Source organism: Tupaia chinensis, unplaced genomic scaffold (genome assembly GCF_000334495.1).
Source record: "Tupaia chinensis unplaced genomic scaffold, TupChi_1.0 Scaffold000678_1, whole genome shotgun sequence".
Taxonomy (NCBI): Eukaryota; Metazoa; Chordata; class Mammalia; order Scandentia; family Tupaiidae; genus Tupaia; species Tupaia belangeri.
In genome coordinates this window covers 147,840-154,422 of record NW_006160202.1, presented here as the reverse complement: position 1 = coordinate 154,422, position 6,583 = coordinate 147,840, and the positions used below count along the sequence as shown (strand labels likewise).

At 41.7% G+C, this 6,583-nt stretch overlaps 1 pseudogene; it reads left to right on the top strand.

Moving 5' to 3' along the window:
* The first annotated feature begins 4,438 nt into the window (after positions 1–4,438).
* Positions 4,439–6,283, top strand: LOC102493471 (interferon-induced protein with tetratricopeptide repeats 1-like; annotated as a pseudogene).
* Positions 6,284–6,583: the final 300 nt, after the last annotated feature.

Here is a 6,583-nt window from a genome sequence, read left to right as displayed (position 1 = left end):
GTGTGTGCTCACCAGACAGACAGAGAGAGAGACAGAAAGCAAGAAATCACCCCCCAGGGGGATGGCCATGCCGCAATCCCTTCTCCTCCATTCTCCCCTCGGGATCTTGGGCACACATGCACATACACCCGGCATGAGTTTTAAGCCACCGACCGGGTCGGGGATGCGAACCACAGTCGACTATATGGGAGCCCAGCGACACAGCCATTACGCTAACTGCTGGTCCCCTTCATCAATATCTAATTGGGTGTTCTTTATATAGTATTATGGGCAAGTGCATTAACAAACATGGCTGTAGGAGTTTGTTGGCTCAAAGCAACTGTCAACTGTGGAAGTAGTCAGGGAGGCAATGAAAATAAGTGCAGTAAGAATCCCAAACAGAGCTGCTTCTAAAAAAAGCCTCTGAAGTAGTACAGGCAAATTGTATAACAGGATCTGAATGGTAATGACAATCAATCTGACTGGGGATAAAAGACAGCAATAATCACTCTGCCCTTGTTATGTGGGCAACTGCACTGAGGAAGCTGCACTGAGGCCTGTGCCAGGCCCCTCCTGACCACTCCTCTTCAGGTGTGGAGACATCAGGAACTCACAATAGCCCAAGGCTGACAGCTGCTGACACTCCCCAGGCCTCTGCAAATTCAGACCTTCACTGCCCCTTTAAAATGATAAAAACCACCTGAGGCCTTGCAAAGGCAGACACACTGCTTATCTAACCCTTTCTTCTCTAAACTATGAGCTGCTTCTTCCAGATAGGATCTGCTTAGCCTGCCAGAGCTCCCCTTTGCCCCAAACTCCATAATAAAAGACTGTGCTTAGCCCTCACAGGGGGCCAGAGCTTCAGAGTGTTAACTCCTCTGTGCCTGATGCCAGTAACAATAAAGAAGATTCCTGTCTCTTTAGAGTGTTGATTTTCATTCCTAGGCTGTCTGTTTTCCTGCAACACTTTTGTTCTTTGCTAGTCTGAGAAAAGAGATTTACATTTACTTAAGGAGCCCACTGTTAATTGCAAGCTGAAAGCAAAAGTAACATTTGTTCAATTGTGTTTATGCCTTGTTTTGTTTTCACAGCACACCAGCCTTGGACATTTCCTTTCTCAAAAACAAAACCCTACAGAGTTCTTAGAGGGATATATCAGAAATGGTTTATCTATATAATTTTATCACTGGTAGGTTTTTGTTGTTCTCCCAGGATTTCCTCCCCCTCCCCTTTTAATTTTTTAAGTGCAGGTAGGGCAGTTTTCAAAGAGTGGGAGGTAAGCAGTAAAGGCAGCCTATGGTTGTTGAGGTTGTTCAGAGAGGAGACAAAGACAATGGAATGCTAGGACTGAGTAGAGGAAAATGAAAATACCTATAGCAACAATTGTCCACGTTTGTAAATGAATGCCTTGGTGGAAGGAGTAAACCATTTGAAGTTATTTTGGAGTGTTAGGGAGATATGTTTAAGAGGCCAATGTAAATAAGTAGCAGAGTAGATATACACAGGTTGGCTAGCTATGAGGCAACCTTCCACACTGTATCCTGTAAGGATATTCATTTGAGAGAGAGCTGGAGAGGCCCAAAGAGAGGCCACATCTACTTCAATAAATTCTGTGGTTTGCAAAAGGCATGGCTCTAATTTCCAGATGTTAGGCCGAATTAGCATAATCACCACCATGTTAGGGAATGCTGGGGAACTTAGCTTAATCGCTACCCTGTTGAGTCTTCAGGGACAGAGCCCACTTTGTTAGGGCCTCAAGGACAGAAACCAGGAGTCTGGGAACTCTCAGATAAGTGGAAAAGGGGAGGGCCCAGCACCTCCGAGGCAAGGTCATCCAAATCCTTAGCTGAGAGCCCTTATCTAGACCTGAGCAGGAGGTGAAAGCTGTACCCTCATTTCTCATACCCCCCCTTCCTTTGTGTGTTACAGTCTAGAAAACATCCTGAACTATAAAAGATCCCTTTATCCTTAGGTAAGGGGTCCTGGTGAAGGCCTGCTGCGACGGGCTAAAACTTGGACCCCAGCTCACTGGAAAAATAAAAGCCTCTTTTGCAGTTGCATTGTCGCTGTCTTTTCTGTGTCTCCATCAGTTAGACCGATCTCTGGACCCTTACACAGAGAGCTGTTTCTAAAAATGCCAATATTGATGATGCCAACGTAGAGTATGATTACCTCCTCTGGCTTCTCTATGAGGTCCCTAATCCAAAAATGCTATAATTTTCTAATTGAAGAGACTGAGCCTATTTCCCCCTGTAAATCGTCCAGTGGAAGCTCCAAGGATCCACAACATATCTCAAGGGGAAGCTATAGGTGGGGACTGTGGGAGGCAGAAAGGAACAATTAGTAAGATTAGTATGTTGAAAACATCCTAATTTATGGGCTGACAAGTGGTGTGGTGGTTAAGGGTGGTGACTCCCAAACCAACCATGGTTTGAGTCCCAGACCTGGGGGCTTGCTTTCTTACTTTCTTTTTCTCTCTCTCTGTCCCTCCCTGGTCAAATGAACATAAGTAAACAAAATAAATAAAGTTAAATAAAATAATTCTTTTTAAAAAAGAAGATGTCCTAATTTAACAAATTTAAGACAAGCATTAGCATGTTCTGGCAGGAGCTAAGAGTGTATCCATACCTATATAGAGAGAGCCAAACAATTAGAAGAATAATTATTCAGAGTGTAATGCAGATAAGCAGGACTCCAGAAAATCTTTGAAAAGAATAATTAGTTTCTTCATGGACTTCCTCAGGTGCCTCAAAGGCCATGGGTCCTTTGAATGTATAAAAGACTTGAAATAAAAAATTAATTAATTAAAAAAAAGATTAGTATGGGGGGGGGGGATTTGTGAAAAAGAGGTGAATGAGGAATAAGTGCCAAATCGTTTTCTCCTGAGACTGCGGGAATACATACTGAGAATGTGATAAGAGCAAGCATAGGAAGAAAAAGAATTTGGGGCATGTTTTTCTTTGTCATTTGAATAAGCTCCTATGTCTGGCTAATATATTTTTTTGCAGAATGTCAGGTTAGTGGGGGAGTAGGTACTTTAAATTAGAGTCTTTTCCATGGGAAACAATCTTGAAACTGTGAATGACAAAACTAAAAACAGTAATAACAGACAAATTTAGTTGTTTTTACTGTATATAGCATTTAACGATAATTATCTGTCTTGTGACTGAAGCATTACATTAGTACAATTAGCTTTAGAACATTATTAATAAAAATCTTAATTTTATTCATTTTTATAACTTTCTTAGACTCTTTTGTTGCAGACAAAAACAGAAGCCAGAAGTGAAGCAATAGGCACTCAGAGAAACAGGACAGCTTCATGACCTTTGTTAAGTGGGCACAGAGGGGCCAGTGCTCTAATATCCTGGGTTCACTGGGTTTACATTTTTTATAAGGACAGCTGACAAGGGGGCTGGGGTGGGCTCACCTGAGCAAGTTTTGGGCAAGAGCTGGCTGCTATGCAGATGTAGGCATGGGGGCTGGTTGATTAGATAAGGGGAAGGGTTTCTAGCAGCTCTGGGAAAAGGGCCTCCTGCCCAGGGCTGGGAAGTGCCTCCGGTTTGAGACTGTTAGCTGCCAGGCTGGTGGCCACCCAGAATGCAGTTTTTACTTCATTTTCTACCTCACTTTTAACATAACTCAAACTTTCAACAACATGCTTTAGTTTTTGTCCCTTTTTTCACATAATCAAGCCATTTCACCTTAAGATGAAACTTTTATCACATAAAATTTATATTAAGATTTCCTTTTAACCTTTTTTTAATCAGAAATGTATCATTACAAGTTATAACTTTATTTCCACAAATATTTTCTACTTACTGTTTTCCTTCTACCTTTTTTTCTTTATAAGTTTGTCTTCAGAAAGTAATTGTTACTTCTGATTAATTAGATAGAAACTATTATTTTTAAGGAACACATTTTTGTTTGTCATTTTAAGGATTACTTGAGGCTTCATTACGTGTCAAAGCCTCTCTCCTTTCAGTTTGGGGTATTTGAAATCTCTGGGAAGATCATTAAACTTGTAATTTTGTGTGTAGGACTTTACATATTTATCAGAATTTTTTAAATCTAAGCAAGCTTAGTTTTCAGTACATATCAGCAGCTTATGAATATGTGTTTTACAAATAAAAACTGTTTAACAAATTCGTCCAATGTAGAACAGAATATTTTAACAGATCCAACTCCAGTTTTTTCTTTATTGTAATATTTGAAAATTGACAGTAGAAATATTTTAACTTTATGTATCCAACTCCAGTTTTTTCTTTATTATAAGATTTGAAAGTTGACAGTAGAAATATTTTAACTTGATATAAATCAAATATTTTCACTTAACAATAAGAGCTATAAAGAGGACTTGGGAAGAACCAGATAGCAATCCAGGCTCTTTAGGAGTCCATGCTTAATGTTGGATTTATAATTATTATATCAAATTTACCTTTTTTTTTTTTTACTTTGGGTGTGTAGCGTTGTTTACTAAATAGATTGTCACAGGTAATTTGACTTAGATCAATCTCATGGAACTTATTTAAATTACAGATCTTAATAATTTACATGTAGAGAGGAGCCTGTCTGCCTAACAAGACACTGCAGAACTGCTGCCTAAGACAGAGCAATCATGAGTAAGAATGCTGGTGATCCTCAGATCGAGGACAGGCTGGAGCAGTTGAGATGTCACTTCACATGGAAGTAGTTCATTGAAATGCCTGATTAAGAAAACAGGATCTTGGATGAGATGGAGTTCCTAGACACTAAATACAATGTGGGAATCCACAACATTCTAGCCTATGTGAAACACCTGAATGTCCAGAGTGAGGAAGCCCTGGAGAGCTTGAAGAAAGCTGAAGACTTAATCCAGAAAGAGCAAGCCGACCACTTGGACATGAGAAGTTTAGTGACCTGGGGCAACTATGCCTGGGTCTATTACCACATGTACAGGCTGGCAGAAGCCCAGACTGTCCTGGACATGGTGGAGAATGCTTGCAAGAAGTTTGCAAATCTCTTCTGCTATATGGATTGTCCCTGGATGGACTGTGAGGAAGGCTGGGCTTTGATGAAGCGTGGAAGAAAGCATTATTTATGGGCCAAGGCCTGCTTTGAAAAGGCTCTGGAAATGACCCTGACAACCCTGAATTCAGGGCTGGCTATGTGATCGTCACTATGGCCTGCATTGCCTTAATAGACTAACACAAAACAGTGACTAAGCAGTCTCTGTACCCCCTAAGGCAGGCCATCAGGTTAAATCCAGAAGATACTTATCTTAAGGTTCTCCTTGCTCTGAAGCTTCAGGAGAGAGGAGAGGAAACTGAAGGAAAAAAGCACTTTGATGAATCACTGAGCAGCCAGTCCTCCCAAACCTATGTCTTTTTTTTTTTTTTTTGAGAGGTTTCTTCGCTATAGGGCGCGTGCGCTCGCCAGACAGACAGAGAGAGACAGAGAGACAGAAAGCGAGAAATCACCCCCCGGGGGGATGGTCACGCTGCAATCCCTTCTCCTCCATTCTCCTCTCGGGATCTTGAGCACGCACGCACACGCGCCCGGCGTGAGTTTTAAGCCACCGGGTCCGGGACGCGAACTGCAGTCGACTACGTGGGAGGCCAGCGACATAGCCATTACGCTAACTGCTGGTTCCCAACCTATGTCTTTTGATATGCAGCTAAATTCTATGGAAAAGGAGGGAACTTGGGTAAAGTTCTTCATCTTTTAAAAAAAGGCCTTGCTCTGCTTTTCTGCATCACCAGATAGGGCTTTCCTACAAGCCCCAAGCACTACAGATAAAATCAGCTACAATGATGCAACTGAGAGGGCAGGACAGAGAAAATTTCAACAAATTGCTAAGATAAGCCATATGTCATTTTAAATTTGCCATGGATGAAAAGTCCACATTTGAGATTGCGTATTTACACCTGGCCAGTAAGTACGTGGAATCAGGCAATCACCAAGACGCTGAAGACATTTTCCAAAAGGTGTTACTCTAGACGCCACTGGAAGAAGAAACCCTGCAAGAGATATATGGTTTTATAGCCGATTTCAGGAATTTCAAAAGAAATCTGAAGTCACTGCAATTGCCTATTATTTAAAAGCAATAAAATTAGAGCAGCCCTCATTTACAAGGGATAAAGTTATCACTTCTTTGGAGAGAATGGCTTTAAGGAAACTTTGGAGAAATGCATCAGACCTGGAAACCTTGAGCCTCCTTGGGTTTGCCTACAAATTGAAAGAAGAAATAAAGGAGGCCCTGGAGTACTATGAGCAGGCGCTGAGACTGGCGGCTGACTTCAAGAACTCTATGGACCGTGGCCCCTAGATGCCGAAATGGCAGCCACTTTTACATTTTATGTGATTTTAGATAACATGGACTAATCACCTTTTCCACTTGCTACTGTGACAAATACATTATGCAGTGCTGCAGTGCCAGCTGGTGGTGTAGTGGTTAAGGCAGTGGGCTCCCATGTAATCAACCACGGTTCGAGTCCCGGAACTGGTGGATTGAAGTTTATGCTGGGCCCATGGGCATGCTTGCCTGAAATCCTGAGAGGATAATGAAGGCGAAGGGATTGTGGTGTGGTCATTCTCCAAGGGGGGTGATTTCTCAGTTTGTCTTTGT